Here is a 21,647-nt window from a genome sequence, read left to right as displayed (position 1 = left end):
TGTGGTGTTGACCCTTGAGATTTCTTAAAGATGCAAATAATGTCTTAATTGCAGGGCATGTGAGGAGCATCAGCCTTGTGCTCTTGGCCTCTGTGGTTGTTGCTGAGATGTTTTTGCTTTTATTCCCTGCCCATGGAACTATGTATAACATCCTGTTCTTGATGCAACTTCATGTATTTAACAATTACTAATTTTCCCTTTAAAAAAAAAAACACTTGTAAAAGAAGACACAGCTGTTGAGCTGTTGACTATATTCTGATTTTTAAAAGGTACAGTGTTAACAACCAAACTGTTAATCGGTGTGTTTTCACCTAGTAAAAGCTCTGGAAGCAGGCAGCTTATAGTTGCAGTTCCTTACAAGACAAAAGGCTGGTAGTGTGGGGAGTAACATGAGCTGAAGAAACAAATGCTACTGTGCCACTAAAGGCTATACTAGTTGATGGAAACACCTTTAAAGCTTGCTCTAAAGCATAGAAGAGCATGGAAAGCCTTTATTATGATGTTAAACTGTTTCAGAACTATGCGAGAAATACAAAGAACTACTCCTGACAGCTTTAAACACTCCGGGCTTTTGCCACTATAATTCATTTTAACAGGCTGCACATGCTGCAGCACAAGAACACACAGGACTGTAGGATGGAGTCTCTCTGAATATAAAGGTCGGATTTTGGGCTGAAGGGTCAGGTGTCGGTGCCGCCTCTGACAGCAGTGCCGAGCTCCATGGCCTCTGCATTGATGTGCGAAATGGGACAGCTGCGGGTCAAAGGTGACATAAGGACACCATTTCAACAAGTGGCTCCTAATGGTGTCAGGAGGTTGCCTTACTGAACAGATGGCTTTGGAGTGAACAAGAAGCTTGTATTAGTCTCTGTCTTAAGTAGTGGAAGGATATTCTGAGCGCCAAGTCTATTCTTGAGGGACTGTTGTACTCCTGAGCAAGTAAACTGCCCCCACTTCAGAGACTACTACAGGAACTTAGGGGGTTTAAAAATGCTGAGCCTATTTCTCCATGCTCTATAGGCTGGCACCAGAAATAAATGGTCACATTAACTCACAGAAAATAGCAATCTCTTGTTTCTCAGCTGCTGTATCTCACTGCCTTGAGAGCAAAATAGACTATTGTCTGTCTTCATTTCCTTCCTCTAGGACTGAAACAGATCCAGGTACCAAGTATACACTTTGAAAGGGTCAAAAAGATGAAAAATGAGGAAGAGAGGGTTGAAAGGGAGCATCAGTTAATTTAGTTACATTTACTTCCTCCTTCCCCACTGGTGCTCGGTTTCCATGCTGTGGTTGGAAGGACAGAGTGGATGGTGCTGCATTTCTGGAAGGGAGTGAGGGACGATGTCCCCTCTGGGACGGCTGATATCAGGCTCAGGGGGAGCAGTGGGCAAACCACAGGCTTGGGTGGTTGCTGCTCAGGCAGAGGAGGCTGCAGAGGGAGGCAGGGATAGCAATGAGAGCAAGATCGCTCTTTATCTGATGTTTGGCAGCTTAGAAAAGGCCTGTTCCTTTCAAATGCTGGTCATCTTGGTACGCGTTCAATTAGGCAGATGTACTCGCTGCCAGATTTGGGTTTCTGCGAAAGAGGGCTCTGTATGAATACTCACAAGCCCTCATGTGACAACAAACTCTTCTTTGCCAGCTTGGTTTGCTGATATCTGATCTCTCTGCTTTATTTACTGTGCTAGGTCAGCCATATGTATACCAAGACCCTGTACAAAGGAAGTGACTTTATTGCTTGATGGCAGATAACATTAACAAAGGAGAAATTAAACTTGTGTGGTAATTAATTTACTACTTTCTCATCAGTATAGACGAGACAGATGTTGCTTTATCACAGAGAATGGGTTTCTTTGCTTCCCTCCTCCTTTTCTGACCGTCGGCTGACGGTTGTAAGATTTGCCATGAACGTGTTGCTAGGTGTTTAAACATGAAACTGTAAGGCAATTTTTATGAGCAGTACAGAGAATTCATTAGAATCTCAATTGCTTTTCTCTGTATGTTACCACCTTGCCCTACAGCTTGACTTTAGAAAGCCTTGACTTGGAAATAGCCAGGCAGATGTCAGCAAATCAGAAATTATCCCCAAATTAGCTGTACTATTCTAACAGGCATCATTGTTCAGGTACTCATATAAATAATCTTCTTAGATACATAGTTTCCTTTCAGATATAAATACATTGATTTAACCTGTATCTTACAGTACCCGATTTTGGGCTCCTGATACAAACCTGACTCCACCACTGAATTGCACAAATAGTGGCCTGATCTTCCAGGCTCTCCCTATTGAACTTTGCTTCCTGCTGACATCGCTTGAATTAAATGCTTGTGCATCCAAAAGTAAGTGCAAGCTGTTCAGACAATGTCCAGTACTACAGGCAGCTCAGATTGCTAGAAGAATCATGGACTGTTAAATAGATTCAAGGCATAATTGAATCAAGGTGTGGAAAAAGCTTGGGCTGGATGCACAGAGACACCTTCTCAAGTTGTAAAGAAAAGAAAAAAGCTGCTGATTTACGATTTAAAAACTCTACTAATGATGTGGTTAAAAGTCTAACAGCTTAAATTCTGTGTAAGAGACTTCTTGAGAGGAAAAAAAAAGGTAATAAAAGAGAAGGAATGGCATTTTTGTGCCATGACTTAGGCTTCTCTAATCAAGGAATCAGAAGCATAGCTGGGTGTTTTGCCTGAAAGTGACCTTTCCTGTGCTGAAATTTAACTCTTTTCAGACAGATACTGCATGTGCAGCTTCTCATGTTACATGTTCAGTTCAAATCAGGCAAATTATATTTTCAGTCCATGTTTGTTGAAAAGAAACTGGAGGAGGACACAAATAAGCAGGAGTCTGAGCTCTGTAGTAGCAAATGGATGGGCTCCAGATGTTCTGCAAAATCAAGCAGATGTGTTTAGTGAAGGGCTGTGATAAGAAAATTATATTCTCATTCACTATAGCTACCTAAGTTGTAATTAATCAACTGCAGCAAAATACCTGATATGGTACAGGAAAGATCTGGCCTTGGAGGAATGGGATAGAGAAAATGTGTTTTCTTTTCACACAGGAGTCTGTTTTGGCATTCACAGTAAAGAGGCACATTATTAAAGATAGCACTTTCTCCAGTCTTTCACTAATGTACTTTGTGTATTTTCTCAAAAGCTTATAAGACTTAAGTGTGTCTCAGCAACCTGGAAGAGAGGTGATTTTTATATGCAAATTCAAGCAATAATTAAGTCCTGAATTGTTCTATTAAAAAATTAAGAAGCTTGTTGAAAATATTTGTGTTGGTATTTTTAGTGACAAGAAAACGTGATGATTCAGTTGGTGCTGAATTTGTAATTAGAAAACATATTCTGCTGGATAAGAGATGGGAAATGCCAGTTTTCTGCCAAAACAGGTAGGTACTTAAGAAGATCCTGCCCACGAGTGTCCCAACACCATTCATAGAATCACAGAATGGTAGGGGTTGGAAGGGACCTTTAGAGATCATCTAGTCCAACCCCCCTGCAGAAGCAGGTCAACCTAGATCAGGTCACATAGGAACATGTCCAGGAGGGTCTTGAAGACTTCCAAGCAGCATCCCTGGCAAGCTGGAAGGGAGCCTGCCAGTTTCTCTCTCCCCGTGACAGCTCAAAAGGTTTCACAGATGCAGCAGATGAAACAAAGAGCAGAAATTTGTATTTCCCCAGCTGTTCATGCTGATGTTCAAAGCTTGCCCAGATGGGGCCTGTTTACAGGCCAAAAATCCTGCCTCTGGGGTTCAGGGAGGGAAATAAAGGTTGTCCAAGGACCAGAAGCCTGACTGTGTAACCAAGACAATTTCCATAGGCATAAAGCGGAGCTGTGTGATCACCTGTATCAGTTAAACATGACTATTTACCATTAATTCAAGGTTATTGAAAGCAGTGGTTTGAGCTTCCTGCCTGTACTGCTTCCCAGGGGTTCACAAAGAGATCCATTATGCAACAAAAGAGTTTAACAGAAGCAAGGAGTGCAGGTGCCTCTGCTCGGGGCTGTGCCCCCGTGGCCTGGCGCGGAAGGCAAACGCAGCCAGCGCCGTGGCCTGCCCTGCCCTGCCCTTTGCCCACCTCCAGTGCTATGGGAGCAGGGGGATAAGATGGGGCACCCACTCAGAAACTTTCACCTTGTCAAATCTTATAACTGTTACTGTATTCATCTACTATTTCTTTTAGCACAAAACCTGGAACTCCCTGTGTTTTGGGGTATGTGAAGAGACTAAGTACCTACTCACATTATTTCCAAGATAGGTCAGTGTGAGGTGCTGCAATACCGTTTTATGAAGAGTGGGAAGGAGGCTGAAAGAAGCTCAACTGCGACATGAGGCAAGTTTCTGGGAAGGTTAGAACCACCTTACAACTGCACTGTTTCCCAGCAGTACTTAGGGTTTTTGTCTTGATTTTCACTTACATGAATCAAGTGGTTTCAAGCCTCCGGTGCTCTCTCTGGTCTCTGGAGTTGTAGGTAAAATACATGCCTTTGCATCTTACCAGTTTCCTCTAATTCACAAAAAGTACCCTGCCTTTACTTGCAAGGCCACACGATAGTCCAGCCTCCTTCATTTTTCATTGATGATGAGTTTAGGTGAGCAGCAGTATGAAAGTAAACATTTCCTTGCACATTTTTCCCCTTGAACTCTTTCAAGCAAAGCAACAGCGATGTGTTTGCATCATCCTTGTTATCTCATGGCAGCTGGGTTTCTGTCCTACTCAGCACCAAGAAGACGAAACTCATCAGCCATCACGCCTGCCAAATCAGCCACATGGACCTGGCACCAATCTGGAGACCCACTGACCTCAAATATGGAGCTGTTGAAATTCAAAGTGCTTCTGAGCAACACCCTCCTCCCCATGTCATCTGGTGATCCCTGAGGAAGGCTACACTTTGCTTAGTGCTTCAGATATCTCAAAGCATCTTCTGGGTGTCTAAGTAGGATTTTTTTTTAGATTTTGGCCTTATATTCTGAAGTCCAAGTTGGTCTATTCCCCGCTGTTAACTATTTATCATAGAATCATAGAATGGTAGGGGTTGGAAGGGACCTTTAGAGATCATCTAGTCCAACCCCCCTGCAGAAGCAGGTCCACCTAGATCAGATCACACAGGAGCATGTCCAGGCAAGTCTTGAAGACCTCCAAGGAAGGAGACTCCACAACCCCTCTGGGCAGCCTGTGCCAGGGCTCCCTCACCTGAACAGTGAAATAGGGGTTTTTTTATGTTTAAATGGAACTTTTTGTGTTCCAGCTTCATCTCATTACCCCTTGTCCTGTTGCTAGATACCATAGAAAGAAGGGATGTCCCAACCTCCTGACACCCACCCTTTAGATATTTGTAAACGTTAATGAGGTAGGTAACCCGTCAGTCTCCTCTTCTCCAGACTAAACAGCCCCAGTTCCTGCAGCCTTTTCTCATATAAAAGATGTTCCAGTCCCTTGATCATCTTGGTGGCCCTGCACTGGACTCTCTCCAGAAGTTCCCTGCCTCTCTTTGAGCTGAGGAGCCCAGAACTGGACACAGGACTCCAGATTAGGCCTCACCAGGGCAGAGTAGAGGGGGAGAAAAACCTCCCTTGACCTGCTGGCCACACTCTTCTTGATGCATCCCAGGCTGCCATTGGCCTATTTTTATGAAAAAGTATTGCCTTATTGTTTATGAAAAGACATTGCCTTATGCTTACGAAAAAAATATTTCTCAGTGCTTGACCATGAAAAAGTTCTGGTAAGTGTTGCCTTAATTTCAGCAGCTAATGACATGGTGTTAGAAAAGAAACCTGGTGTCATGTAATTTCACCTGAACTGAGGTTCAGGTTGGTTGTGTTGGCTTCTCCCTACTGGGCTGGTGTCATATCAGTTCAATGATTTCTTATGGTCTGGAAACTAGAGTTTGTCACAGAATAAGACAGATCTCGTTTGGTTCATCCTGTGGCACTTATGACAAGGTAGGACCTAAGTTTGTGTTTAGGATGAGGTGCTGTGAGAAGCAGCTGAGGCAGCAGTGGGCAGGATACCAGCAGCAGGGCCCAGGCCACATCCTGTGGCTGTGACCTCCACTGTAGCTAAAGTTTCATGGGTTACAGTGAAACCACAGTGACAAAATGTCCCTAATACTGGACTTTGTTAAATATGAGTGTGCTATGTCTTAGTGAAACACACTTAAGAGGGACTAAAATGGATCCACTGTTTCCTGAAGCTGCTCCTGTCTAGAGCTGAAGGCTGAGCAGGCACAAGCCTTGCTACAGTGAGCTGCTGTTGTAGACAGGAGGAGGAGCCCATCCTTCAAGGGGGTTTTGGGTCTCATCTTTTCCACCTAGTTAGGATCATTCAGGTCTGGCTTTTAACAGCAGCATGCCTGCTTGAGTTTCTGGTCAGTAAATGATATTTTTCTGTCTAGAATGAGATAAATGCTTATTTTATCTAGATAATTTATCTGAGGGATAGAGCTAACATGAACATTGTGTTCTCCTTTCCCTCACTCCTGTCAATATGGCCATGTGGCATTTGTATCTTGGAGCCTTTATTAAACTGGTTTATTTGTAAGCAATTAAATGAGGAGAATTATAAGGACAGGGATGATTTTGTTCAGCCTGTCACCTTTACCCAGCACTAACAAGCTAGGAAATGGCACTGCCTTTTATTGTCTTCCTATCTCTGTAAACTTGCTTTTATTAAAAAAAATAAAGCTCTTAAATAAGCAAAGAGGAATGGGCTTGGAAAATTCTGTGGACTCCAAGGTGCTTCTCTGTTTTTCCTGTGCAGGAACAAACACCACCCGTTCCCGCTTTCCCACGCACTGAACCTTTTATTAATATGTCAGGAAACATGACTCAATCTGCAGCTTTGTCAAGACATAGATAGGAAATGTAGGTGCTTGCATTACCAACTGCTACTGTTTGTTAATTTTTTTCCCCTTAGATCTTCATAGTTTGGTGCTTGAGCACAGGCTGTTTCTTTGAATATGGTGACTAATAAGATAGTCAAAGTTCACTTGGCATTAAAGCTTCTTTAGGGGGGACAGTGAGTTATTGGTGAAGAAAATACTGTAGGTTCATAGTATCATAGAATTATAGAATCATTTCAGCTGGAAGAGACTTTTAAGATCATCAAGTCCAGCCTTTGTCCCAGCCCTATCAACCACTAGACCATTTCCCTAAGTGCAACATCCACCCGTCTCTGAAACCCCTCCAGGGATGGTGACTCCAGCACCTCCCTGGGCAGCCCGTTCCAATGCCTGACAACCCTCCAGTAAAGAAATTCCTCCTCATATCCAGCCTGAACCTCTCCTGGTGCAGCTTGAGACTGTTTCCTCTTGTTCTATTGCTTGTTACTAGGGAGAACAGACCAACCCCTGCCTCGCTACAACTTCCTTTCAGGTACTTGTAGAGAGCTGTAAGGTCTCCCTTGAGCCTTCTTTTCTCCAGGCTAAACAGCCCCAGATCCCTCAGCTGTTCCTCATATGAGACATGCTGCAAACCCTTTACTAGCTTGGTATCCCACCTCTGTATCCTCTCCAGCACCTCAATGTCCTTCGTGTAGAGAGAGTTCCAAAACTGGACACAGTATTCAAGGTGTGGCCTCACCAAAGCCGAGTACAGGGGAATGATCACCTCCCTGCTCCTGCCAAGAGGAAAGAGGTAGGAGATGTCTGTACCTCAAGTGCAAGTCATCCATCAGTACCCATCCACATGTACCCGTTTGTTCTGTATTCCATGTCTCCAGTGACCACGCAACAAAATCCTGTCATATCCTCAGCCAGAGCACTACCCGAGGCGTAACCTGAAATAGGTCACTATTTGATCTTGTCCTCGGACCAAGGCTGGGATCAGGCCCCAGGAGTGAGTAGGGACAGCTTGCCTGGACATTACCTGCACCCTGACTTTTAGGTGGCAAGCTGCCTGATATCAGGCACAACTGCAGAAGCATGGACTCTGGTCACTCACACACACCACTGCCTATGCTGCTTTTTTTCTTTCTGGAGGTTACCTCCTTGAAATAAATGTCAAAGTTTCAGTGTGTATTTTCTGATGGCTGAAGCCCCGGTGCCTTGTGGTCATGAGCTGTCCACACCATCACGGCAAGAATTGCAAAACAGCAATGGTCTACTAGCTGGGAGACTGGAAAAAGTGTTTTCTTCCAAGTTTCCAAGGTTTTAGGGTTTGCTTAGCACATTTTTTATTATCTTCCACAAAGATTTAAATAATATCTGAAATTACTGATTCCTGTGGGACTGGAGATCTTTTGGAAATTACCATTCTGGCTATTCCAAGTTTTTAAATATTCACAGTAAGAGACATTTATTCTGTAATTTAATGTTAGAAAGAGAGAAAGAATATAATGGTATTGGGCAAAACTGGCTGCTTGCAAAGTGACCTGGCCTAGCATGGACTGGACAGCTGAATGGTCATCTCTGGTTCTCATGAGCGCTGCAGATGGTAAAAATGATTTAAAAAAACCAAAAAGACCCTATACCAGAGTCTTTACAGAGCCTCCTTATGATCACTTCTCTCACAAACTAGCATCTTAGTAGAACAGATAGATGCTAATGTGAACGTGAGCAACCCCAACAGAGGCAGTGTTGATCTCTGTGTACAGTGATCTGTGCTCAGAGTCTTGTAACTCAGAAAAGATAGAGAGGGTAGGACTTGAGTTACTTGAGAAAGCAAACAGTGTGAGTGGAAGCAGTTTCCAGTTGCTCACCATTGTGGTGCAGTGTAAAGGCTGCAGATCAGTAGGGAACTGCAAGTCTGAAGGTGTTATATGGCTCAAGCTATGTGTGTGGAGGAAGCATCTTACACCTTTCAAATGTGTGAGAGCAAGAGGAGAGTTGTGACTCAGAGGCACTGCTGGCCCTGCAATGATCATACTGTACATCCATGAGTTGGCGGGTGAAGAAGCTGGTGACAGTGAATTGCTGTTGGATGCAGTTCATGATGCTGAAACCACTGGCAGGCTGGGTCTGGAGGTGCCCATGCAAGCCTGCAGAGCAGGCAGAGAGGCAGCCTAAGCCTTAGTTGTGCATTCCTGTGCTTGCACCATCATGTCTTTGCAAGTCAGACCAAGAGGATAGTCTACCCAGATGCAAGTGGAACAGATCTTGTAGATGTGCAAGGCTGAGGAGCCCCAGGCTGCTACTGTCTGATCCATGCCAGGCTTCTGCCCCTGCTTCCTGCTCTGCCAGCAAGGCATCTGCCATTTGGTAGGCTCCCACGTGGCTGCATCATTCATCACCCAGCAGCAGCAAGCTGCCCACTTTCAGCAGGGCTGTCTGAACTAGCTGCCTTGTGCCCTCTCAGTACATCGCTGCTAGCAGAAGTGTTAAGTGCTCTGCTCCTTCCCCAGTTTGCCATGGCCTGGGGTCAGATATTACTGTGCTGTCCCCTCCCCAACCACACATATCCCATTCAGTACTGGCTTCTGACAGTTAGGAAGCTGTTGCACAGGGCGAGAGTGGTGTAGGTAGGAGGGTGTGAGTGAAGGGTACAGGCATCAAGTTGTGCTCTTAGGGGACTGCAAAACTAGTGCATTGCTTTAAATGGCTGGGGATCCACTTTTAACCTTAAGAAGTAAGATCTGGAATGCTAAAGCAAAGAGGAAAACTCACTGCCATAAAAATGAGCTCATTAGTAACTTACTGATAGTAGCTCAGCCACATTTGGGGCAGAGAGCAGTGACCCCAGTAGCACTTTGAAGGGACCTGAGTGACTGGCAGTTTGTCTGAAACACTCGGATTTCCCACATTAACCAGCACCCTAGGTCTGCCATGCATTAGGTCCCATGTTCTCCCACCAAAGTTACCTTACTGACTTAAAAGAGCTTCAGAGGTTAAAATAAAACGTAGACCTTTACATGTCCATTTTGTACAAGAGTTCAGTCAGTCCTTGGAAATCACACCCTGGCCAAGGTACCTGCAGTAGCTAGAAGGTCGGAGATCTGGATGTGAGCACTTGTGACTGTGACTTAGTCCTTCCCTGGGTATTTTAAGCTACTTTAAACAACTGTTCACTTCTAGGTGCCGGAGTTCACAGAGGAAAAGCACTAATGAAGTTCCACTTCTGCAGCAATGTGTCTGAGATAAGAGCTGAGAGACTTGCTGCCCATTCACTAACTTGCAGAATCCAGCTAAAGTCCACATCTTGAGTATCAGCATTATTATCACCACACAGCAGAGGTTCCAGCTCATCTTCTCAGGATTGGTGTCTGTGTGACCCCACTTAGCTTAAGGCATAACCTGTCTTGGGCACAGATTCCAGAAATGGAGGCACCCAGAATCAAGGCTGGTTTTTAAAAACCCATGTATTTTAAGCTGTATTACCCTCTTTGTACCAGGTTCTCTACCTGTCAAAAAGGAGTGTGGTACCTGCATGCTAATGGTGCTGTGAAGTCCTCCTGCTGCTGCTACATTTGAATAATGTAATATTTGGAAAGTTTGAAGAAAATGCCTTTTTAAATCTCAGATTGTTTCTGTTAAAGAAGGAACTGGGGATGGAATTTGGCATTTCTCTGTGCATCCCCTAGCTTTGCCAGTATACCTGGCACCCTACTCCCTACAATGCCACCGAGACCAAACCACAGGATGGAGGTTTCTCACTGACAGTTCCCAGACCCTTTCCAACGAGCCCTCTGCCCAGCAGCTTGGTTTACTGCCTGATCCTGTAAAAATCTCCTGCTTGATTTTGCTTTGCTCTTCTCTTGCAAGGACCAAGGCTCCTTTCTGGCTCAGGCTCTGCAGTTTCCCTCCTGCATGCTTCTGGAGGTGGGAGGTGGAATGGGTTAGAGCACATCCCCAGGGATGAGAGTTGAGAAATGCTCTCAGTTACAGCATTTGAGGTGTTGCCACCAGCTACTGCAGTATCGAAGCTACTCAGCAGTGTGCAGAACGCACAGCCTGTCTTTCTGAAGCCTTTAACAGTGTTGCTGCATTGCTCATACTTGGATGGGGATGTAAAAGGAGGATGTCAGCTTTAACAGGTTTTTAAATCTTATAGAACCATTAAAACTCTTCAGATAATCTTAGAATATTGTTGTCAATATAGTCAGTATTAGCTAGTTGTAATCAGCTAATGTCTCTACCAGAATGGGCAGACTTTCCCCCCTTTCTTGTATATACAATTTCATCTCCAAATATAACATTTTCTTACTGTGCCAGGAAGAAGCCTGTTCTGATGCCTTTTCCCATTGTGTCATTAGTCATTAGATTTGGGAATCCTGAATGTCACAAAAAAAAAACCCACCAGAACTTCTGCATTTGCAGAAGCTATGCTGCATATTCAAGGAAGTACGAAGCCCAGCTTGTAAGTTATTAACCTGTTTTTTGAGAATCTCTCTCACTTGAATTCTCACTTTTCTTGGACAGGGTTTGAACCCATTTGGCTGGTTCTTCTGCAGCATACACATGTACCAAATTCTGCTGGGAGTAATGTTAAAAGTACTTACTTCAATGAATAAGCTATTGAGGTATTGACTGAAGGCAGGAGTCGATGTCACTGTTAATTCATGCACCTCATTACCCTATTCAATCAGAGTGCTCTCATTCCACTGGGAAATGTTGCTGTAATTAAGATCCCAGAGCTTTTTGAGAACATGGAGTAGAAACTATATAAATTGAAGGAGAGTTGCTCTCAGCTTCTATAAAAAAGCTGTGGTTACGTTTTCTTCTGCTGAGCTGAAAGAGTGGCGTTCAACGTTTGTCATTTCTTGGTAGCAAGTTACAGAGCCAAACCCAGGGCAGTCATGTGAATAAGTGTTGCTTTCAAAAGGGAATACAGTGTGCAACAGCTGAGATCTTAAAGTGTTGCTTCAAAGAAGCGGGAGTGTTACTTGAAGCATCAGGTTTTCTTTCATTTTCTAAGCTTGTGCTTGCTGTTGGTGTGTGATGTTCTGCCTCATAGTGAAATATGGGGACAGGAGTCCCTTGCATTTGGTCAAGCCTCTCTGAGAGGGCATTGGGAGCATGGTGCAGTAAGATGGAAGGGAAAGTCTGCCTGCAAGTGGGTGTGCACCCATTTAAAAACCAGGCCATTTTGCAAAAGCTTTGTGACTGGAGAGACTTCACAGGCAAGCTGAATTATTTGCCTCCAGTATGGACTTCCAAGTTGCAGAGGACATTAAGTATCTGAAACAGCAAAAGCTGGCAGAGATGTAATTGATCATTTGGTGCTTTGTAGCCTCTCAGTGAGAACCCTCACTATTCCATACCAGCTGGTTGATTTGAGTTCCTTCCCAGAGTCCCAAACTATCCTTTTTTTCAGCGCAGTTGGCTTGGGCAGAGCTGGGGTTGACCATTGCAGAGCAGCAGCAGCAGGGCTGCCCTCCAGGACGCTGCACCAGCAGCATGCTCTAGACTACACCAGTTCCTCTGGGCTACACCAGTTCCTCTGCCTGGGCAGCCTTCCAGCAGTGCTGCTTTCCCCGACCACCTCCTTTCACAAAAAGGATACAGTAACTTCACAACTCCATTGCTTTCATTTGGATATGGATTATGTAAGTAAATATAAAAACATTCAACTCGTCAGTCAGGAAAGGGGAAGACATCCCTTCTCCTCCATACTAAGCTCTTTCCTCTAACCTTTGTTCATTTACTTGTTATTATATTAAAAATTAGTTAGATAAACTCTAACTTGGATTTCTCTATAATCACTGTTTGCGTCGTACAGAGAGCAGCTGGAGATGGAGAAGAGGAAGGAAAAAGCATGAGGTATTCGGCATTAAAGAGCAGAAATTAAGATCTGGCATGCCAGGGTTGGTGTAAGGGTCACACCTTGCCAGGGACGTCACCCAGCCTGTAGCACTGACCTGTAACCGATGATAATCTGATACTATTCCAGGCAGTGCCATTATGACTGTCAACTTTAATTAAGCATACTCCCGCTTACTGTGTCCTTCTAAACATCGCTTCAGGGCCACAGCTAATTCAGTGTGCAGCTGTGTTTCATCACAGGGGGGTTTTGCCATGTTGAAATCTGATTTTGATCAGCCACTGGTGGGGTTATTTCAGCCTTTTTGTGCCTGCAGTGAGAAGACCCTTTGCAATGTGACAGGGGACTACAGTGGGAGTGGGTCATCTGCACCTTCTGCCTTCCCCCAAACTCACAGTTGCTGTCAGTCCTGCTCCTGGGACTGCCAGCTCTCACAAGAGCTCAGAAGCAGATCCCCCTTGCCCTCCTCAGGCAGAGGAGAGCTATGTGAAGGAGTTCTGAGCATTCTCCAGTGGCTGAGCTGTGGAGACAGGGCCACCACAAAGCCCCTTTGCATAAACCCTTCAGACTAAGCCTTCAGCATTTGACATCTTTCAGCCTCTGCCTTCAATTTATTGTGCAAACATGAATTAAGCATTAGGACACCTCTGTGTTGTAAGAACACCAAGCACTGGTACAGTCGTGTGTTTTATTCATGGTGAAGAATCGAATCCCATTACATTAAAAATTCAAATATTAAATGGTATTATATGAACATGTAGGTGATATGTGTCCATATCAACAGATCCATTTATTCATGGGCTCTGTAGGGGCCTAGATATAGGTACAAATCAAGGGAAATTAGGTTACTCATACTGTAAATTGATAGCTGAGTCAGAAGAGGCACTGAAATGTTACTATTTGCTGTCAGTTACATGGGGAAGATTAGAACTTACATCCAAGGGTCAGTTTATGTTTTCAAATTATAACTGGCTTTCCTGAGGCTGGATTTATCTAATGCTTTGTGAATTCCCCAATGAGCTGCTCAGAAAAAAATGATTATGGCCTCTTTTTTCATCCTCCATGAAGTTCTGTTTTAAGTCATCAAATGACCTGTCTCACTCTTCTTAGCATGTAAGCTTGACCTCTAAACTGAGCTTGGTCCTACATGGCTGGAAGGGCAGCCAGGGGTGCAGAGTTTGGCCCCTCCGACCACCTTCACCTTTTGCCTCTCGCTGCAAGGAACAGGAACCAAGTTGTTGGTCTTACAGAGCCATTTACCCAGCCTGGGATGCACTTGAGGACACCTTGTCTCTCAAGCTCTGTGAGAGCCAGAATGCACTGGGTTGCCCAGAGAAACACTGGCTATGTTTTGTGCACATTTGACCCATCATCTTGGGGTGAGTGAACAAGGTGTTGTCTTCTCTTCCAAAGCATCAAGGAGTCAAGTAGACAACACCACTTAAAAATTTAGCTTCCCACACCCCACTGCCCTTTCCCAGAATGTAACTTCTTTCTGTTCATGCTAGAAAGCTCCTCCATCTCTGGCTCTATCCAAAGTTACAGTAGGAAATTTGCCCTCAGCATTGGCCTGGAATGGCTGTTTTCTAGAGCAACATGCTGTGATTTGAGGAGTGCTGGCCATTAGTGGCTATATTATCTCTTAGCTAACTCTTCCAAAAGAGCAGCCCTGGCAGTGATCTTATCTCAATTGAACACCTAAGTCCATATTCATGGAAAATACCCAGAGGGTACATAAAGGTCACCACTGTCCACAGCACTTAATTATGCAGAAATGTCTATAAGGGCAGTAAATACTAAGTCCATTATGGGGCTCATGGCTTCAACAAAGTCTCATACATCTGTGAAGGGAAGTAGCAGGGAGAGCTTAGACTTTATGGAGAAACATGAGCTGGACAAAACGTGTAGTCTTCTCTTAGCTGAGATCAGGCCACGCTCAGCCTCTGAAGGACCAAGTACTGCATATGTGTAAAGGCTATTTAAATGTCAACATCTCCTTGTGTCTTGTGGTATTCCAGTCTTTCCACTTGTTGAAACTAGAAAACACCTTGATGAAAAATGCATATCCAGATACACTGAAGCTACTAACAAAAGAGGAAGCATGTAAAGGACCCTCCAGTGCAATCCTGAATTTAGGAGTTTAATATGGTGTCCTTGAGGTAGCACAGATGGGATAATATGGGGTGTGTTCTCCAAAGGTGTCTTCAAGAAAGGACGGCATAGTTGCAGCTCAGTAGTCTGAGGTTCACCTTGTTTAGCCCACTATTTAAAATGATTTAGCCAATGCACAAATTGGTGGATCTGAATGTAAAAGTAGTGCCAATGGTGGCCTAGTATAGATAGAAACTTCCTTCTGTTTCCCTTTTCTTCTGTATTCCCTGGGGTATAAGCTCTTTGTTTCAGGGGTAGCTTGTGCAAATTGTCTAGTTGTGTAAAAGTACAAAGGCCTAACTGCTGCTGTAGTACACCACATATGTGCAAGAAATTTTTCCATTTCATAAAGTGCCCAGGAGACAAACAGGCATTTCAAACTTTAAAGAAATTAAAAAAGACAATTTCAAAGTGATACATTTAAAATACGACCTGAATCTCTCGGGGGTACATCACGTGCAGCAAGAGCTTGTTCTGTGTTGCTCAAGAAATACAGTTACCTGCAGTGCAGGGATCAGCAGATTAAGGAGTGACTTGGTTTTTGGTTCTGCATTTGTAGTGATGACATTGTGGCTAGGGTGAAGTATCCAGGCAACAAGCCAGTCTTCATGATTAGCAGAACAATACCTGGCTAAACAAGTATTTCAAACACACACAGATCTAAGGAGGCCAGTGCTAGGGGAAAATAGCATTAAAAAGTTAATTAGGCCATGCTTTTTGAGATGAGTTATTCCTTATTGATGCTGGTGCATCACCTGCAACATTCAGTATGGCTGAGGGAAGGCTGGAGCCAGATATAGTGACAGAACATCTGCTGAAAAACAAAGTGTGAGTGTCCTCTGCAGCAGTCGCACAATGCTGGAGGGAGATCTGATGCAGTAGCAATAGCCCTGGCTGTATCCTCACATGCAGCACATCTTGTGTAAGAGTGTGGAGGTCAATGCAGTCTGTCACAGGAGCTCAGGGAAGCTCTGATCATCAAAACTTCTCAGAGTCATAAAAATTTAATTGTGAGTAACCCTGTTTTAACTCTTCCTCTGGAAGGCACGTGGAGGAATATAGTTTGTCTCACAGAGAACAGCTTTATGCTGGCAGGCCTCCTAAAATATCCCTTACACCTGCATGTGAGCCAAGAGACACAAGTGTTCCCAGGCACCACTTAAAGCACCATCAGACCTTCCTCTCTGCTCATTTGTGACCAGGGAAGGAGCTTCACAGCAATACACTGCAGAACCACTGTCATAATAGGCTTTGGTTGTGGTAGATATTGTGGTAGATAATGTTTGATCAGACAGAGGTTGACACAAGTGACTCAAACTAGTTACTCATCAGGGAGATTTTTGCCCTAGTGCTTCAAAATCATTTTGTGTGTTTGCTTGAACATAAATGTGTGATAACTATTGAATTTGAAAGAGTTGTTGAGCAAACGTACTCTGATAGAGCCTGTTCAAGCTGCAAAAGGTGGATTGGATCAAATGACTTTGCTTTTGAAAATCAATGAAGTTAATTTCAATTAATTTCACAGATACTCATAAAGCAAAAGATTTCATTAGACAGGCCTTTTTGTCAGTTGATATTTACTGTGTATGCAATAAAAAATAATGAAAGTAGATGTATGCTGATGAGACCCTACTCTGAGTAGAAAACAAAAGCGGAGTGACCAGGCTGAATTTATTACTGATATAGTTGTAGTTAATTCCATGAGGTTACAGCATCTCCATGGAGCCTCAAAGCTCTTAATGCTTAAGCTTTGCAGCAAGGGGAGTGGTGACTGGGATGCAAGTTTCAGAAGCTGTTTCTATGGTTGTTTGGATAATTTTGTATGAGAAAGGCTTTTGGTGCAGTTTTCACATGTATGCTTCAGAAAGGTTTCCAATGCACCTGCCCAGCTCTCTGCTTTCCCTGCAAGAGGTGCATCCAGCTTTGTGCTCAGAGGCATAGAGTCTGTATAAGAGACATCTTGCAATAAATACCCTTATGTGGCTTCACTAGTGAGGGTTGTTGTTAGTTTTAGCTGGAGTATTTTAAGTGAGAGACTTTTCACAGAATCACAGAATCTCAAGAGCTGGAAGGGACCTCAAAAGATCATCTAGTTCAACTCCCCTTCCAGAGCAGGAACACCTAGAGTAGGTCACACAAGAACTCATTCAGGTGGGTTTTTCATGTCTCCATAGAAGGAGACTCCACAACCCATCTGGGCAGCCTGTTCCAGTGCTCCCTCACCCTCACAGTGAAGAAATTCTTCCTTGTATTTCTTTGGAACCTCTTATGTTCCAGCTTATACCCACTGTCCCTTGTCTATCATTGGACATCACTGAGAAGAGTTTGGCTCCAAGACTTTTGCTTGAGAGGGCCAACACATGAAAAAACAGTATTATAGATGACACATTGGGTATGAAGGCAGCTCAAGCCACCTCTTCTTGTGTCCTTCCCCTGAACCTTGAACACACACACACACACACACACACACACCCCCCCCACACACACACATACACACACTTCCACATCATCAGTTCTCAAAGTTCCTCAAGCCACTGTTGGACCCAAATTATTTCATATATTTGGTCTTCCAAAATTCACCCATATATACACATATTTGTATGTTTCCATTTGTCCCCTTTCAATTTTACCATACAGTACCATAAACCAAATCAACGTCCCTGTGTTAAATTACCTTTGCAGTGGTATTTCTGCAAAGAAGAGTAACTCATTAACACACCATTTGGTGTCATAATATCCATGGAACATGGCTTATTTTTAAGCAGCAAGTGCCTTCTCTTTGACTTTAAAGTGCTGGAGGAGCTCCTGCTTCTGATTTAGGATGCTGAGACTGGCACCTTTCTCTGAAGTGGTTAAATCCAAACTCATTGCTTTCAGGAGCCCTTCCTCTGTATCATAGCTAGAAGCAGGCACAGTCGTGTTGATGAGATGAAGAGGATCAATCTTGCTCCCATTCAAGTTCCCTAAAGAGCAGACAAAGGGTACCTTCCCCTTTGAACTCATTCACTCAGGCTCAAATTGCATCAGTGACTGCTCAGGAGAAGGTGAGGCTGGAGAATCCTTGGCCTCCCCTGGCCGGGAAACTCAAGGGGGTGGAAGTCATGGCTGTGAAGTTTATCAAACTATCTAACAGAAGCATTGAAACACTGCTTTCCATTTTTTCTTGGAATCTGATGTGATTTAAATACTATCCTGGTTGGGAAGGAGCACTGCACTACAACTACCTCACTGGCTCTTGTTTTTAACATGAAATTGTGACTCATGTTCAGTCTTTTCCACAAGTATATAGCTTCCTTGAGGAGATGATGCAAGATCTGAGGCCCAAGTTAGTAAAAGATCCTCCTTGTCTTGAGTCAGGTACCCATAGGGATGAGTCTCTTGTCAAATGCACGAATCTCTTGATAAACCTTCACATGCCCCTCTTAGACACCTAATTCCCACTCCATACGTTATATCAGGAGCCCACCTTTATCTTCTGGGTTTCACTCTGGGGCCAGTGTATAACACAAAACACTATGCACCTTGCCTAAATCATGTCTACATATAGCTCTGAGCCTACAGACAGGGAGGTGACGTGCTTTAGCAGGAGTAGACCCTCAAACTATTTTAGCTTTTCCCGAATCTTTTGTGTTAATAAAATAATGGGATTTTTATTGCACAACATTAACATCACACCTTTCTTAAGTCCTGAGAGGACAACTGAAGAAGTCATGGGGAAAGGGTTAATGGAATCACAGTCTACATAGAAAAATAAGAAGATGCCTGTGTTCTCAAGAGATAATGATCTAGCAGAGACTGAAACATCCACAGTCATTTTCTTCTTCAAACTTCCTACAAAGGTTGACTGTAAACAGATGTTGAACACAATTAAAACATATTACAAGAGGATTGGAGGCACAGAGAGGAATAAGGAAAGAAGAGCTTAAAGAATATTTAGATTAGTGAGATGTGCTCCAGCTTGCAGAACCAAACAAAATTCATCTGAAGGGCTTAAGGACCCATCCAAAGCCATTTCCGACCTATTAGTAATTGCTTTTGAGTACTAGGGGAATAGGAGAGAAGTAACGGGGGAATGTTTAGTACCTGCCTTGCAGGGAAAGCCGAGGACTTTAAATCAATCTGCCTAGCTTTAATTCTTGGAAAGACTGCCGGAACCGATTATGAAACTCTCCATTTATAATCAGCCATGGGTTAGTCAGTTGATATGAAACACACTGCAGGGATTTGTTAAGAGTAAACTCTGTCATTTTGTTTCATTTTTCCCTCTTTGGTCTAGTGGTTAAAGGAAATAGGCTTAATTCTAAGAAGTATTTGGACACTTTCCTACAGAACATGCTTGGATGTGCACCTGGGAAGCATAGTCTAGACTTCACTGTGAGAGCAGAGCGCAGCTACCTGATCAAATGGAAAAGGTGGACCAAAGCAATGCAAGACCCAGGTGATGTGTGTTCAGCCCATGCTTGACCAGTGTATGAAAGAATGAATGATGGAGAAGGGAGTGCAGTTATGTCTGAGTAAAGCCAAAGAGTTTGCAAGATGTTTGGAAGGCAGGTTCATGATTCAAAATGATCTTGATGACTAAGAAAAGTGCTCAGTGCTCTTAAATCCTCAAGATGAGGCTGAGCAAGAAGAGTGAAGTATTGCAAGCAGGAAAGTGAAATCAATGCACAACTACAGAGACATCCACAAAGGAGGTTCATGGGAAATGCTAACAATAAACTGAGTATGAGGGGATGTTATGCACTACTGAAAAAAAAAAAGAAAAAGAAAATAAATGGGTTTAAACTACCCATGAAAATGTACTGGAAAACAGAAGAGTATCTGTACCAGAGGAATAAATTCTGAATCGGCCTTCTAATAAGTGTGAATAAGTCAGGAAAACCTTACTGGGTTCAAGATGGAAACGAGCAATTTCTGGCAGAGACTTCCTAGAGTTGGTTGCAGGAGCATGAGCCCAAGCTGGGTGACCTAGGGGCTTCCTTACTAATACTGTTCATTCGCTTCTCTGTAAGACATAGCGGGGTTATGCTCCAGCCTTCGGCTGGGACTGCTGCCTCCAGTGTTGGGAATCCCGCTTTGTGCAAGACAGAAAAGATGGAAGTGACCCAGGACATAGCGACATGAATGAGAAGTTTGGAAAATACGTTGTTGTGAGGAGAAGCTTGGGAGAGCAGGCAGATAAATGGGACACCAATCTTATAGCTGCACAGGATAGCCACAGAGCAGGCAATCGTCAGCAGTTCTCCAGATCCCGCACTGGACAACTCATTTGAACCAATGACAGAAATGAGGAGAAAACTGTAGAATTTGACTTTAAAAATGCAAGGATAGCAAAACACCCAGATGTGCTCCTCTGAGCGTAAGACTTCACTTTTCCATTAGCCATGTGACTGTTAAAGGCGGCTGAGGTATCTTCTCTGGCAGGAAGGTCTTGCAGTACCCAATCCACCTTGAAATCATGGTTTGATGGTCTTGGAGAGATGCCTTCAGCTTGACACTTCTGTGAGTCAGTCCTGTCAAAATCAGGGTGAATTTGTGTCATATGTACCTAAAACCAACGATGGTGCCAAAAGGAGAGATATCGGTGAACTTGGTGTAGATCTTTCACCTTTTTCTGATCCCCACAGCTGCATTGAGTGATATTTTCTCAAAACTTGCTTCCACATCAGATATGCACAGACAGTAAAAACCCAGTATAATCTCAGTTCTTGACTGCAGTAACATAGTACTTCTTTCACCATTTTTTCTCAGATGTAGTTTGAAGAATTATTATATTAGAAATCATTTTTAGAGCCACATCAACCTTATTCTTGCCCAGTACCCCAGGGTATCTTTTTAATTTGCAGCCCTGAAACAAATTGTTCTGGAAGGATAATAACTGGCACTGAAATGAGAGGGGAAAAAAGGTGATGGGAATGAGGAAGGGGGCACAGCAGGCATGCCTGTGATCAGAGTGTTCTGACACTGTCCCTGATAAATTCCCACACAAAGGCTAAAGCCTGGGAGGACAACAAAGTATCCAGAGTTTAGCAGTAAAAGACTGTCAAAGGAAAAGAATTGTTTTACTGTTTACAAGACTGAAATCACAGTGGGCGTGAACATCAGACATCAGAGTGAAATGACCTCTGTTTTCTCCTAATAAATAAGTGTCTTTAATTAGCCTGCTCTTTGAAATGGCTCTGACTTGTTGGGCCCTTTGAATGGGCTGATGAATGCACTCCCAGCTTAATGATTGGCCTAACCTCACTGCTCCCTCAACCAGTTGTTCATCATCGACAGCTTTTTTTCCCTCCAGGAGGTTGGTTATCTGACAATCAGAGGCACTTCTATTAGAGCATTTCTAAAAAGCCTGTTTGGCTAATTATTTAGAAGTCATTAATTGGAAAGTGAAGCAGGCACTGGCTCTCTGTTTTGAGCTCCCTGATACTACAAGAATGTTCCTGTTACATGAAAAGCATATTTTTTTCCTTCTGCAGCACAATCTTCTGGCAGCTTTTGAAGGAGGGGTTTACCTCCAGCAGATGTGCTTTGTAAGAAATGGAAGCTTTCTCCCTTAGAATCAAGAGTATGATCAATAACCTCAGGGAAATATATTTTTGCCTTTTTCCACAACAGACTGTGTCACGAGAGAGAAAAAGCAAAAGCAGTTGCCCAGCAGTTGCCCAGGAGGTCTCAAATGGACATCAGCAGCATGCACAGGCAGATACTGCAACTACCCACTCAAACAGAGGCAAATTTTGCCTGGACTTTTCTTTTTCTCTGATTACTTCAGTGGTCCATAGAAACAGGGAC

Source organism: Colius striatus, chromosome 6, assembly GCF_028858725.1.
Source record: "Colius striatus isolate bColStr4 chromosome 6, bColStr4.1.hap1, whole genome shotgun sequence".
NCBI classification, from domain to species: Eukaryota; Metazoa; Chordata; class Aves; order Coliiformes; family Coliidae; genus Colius; species Colius striatus.
Note: the sequence above shows the minus strand (reverse complement) of the source record.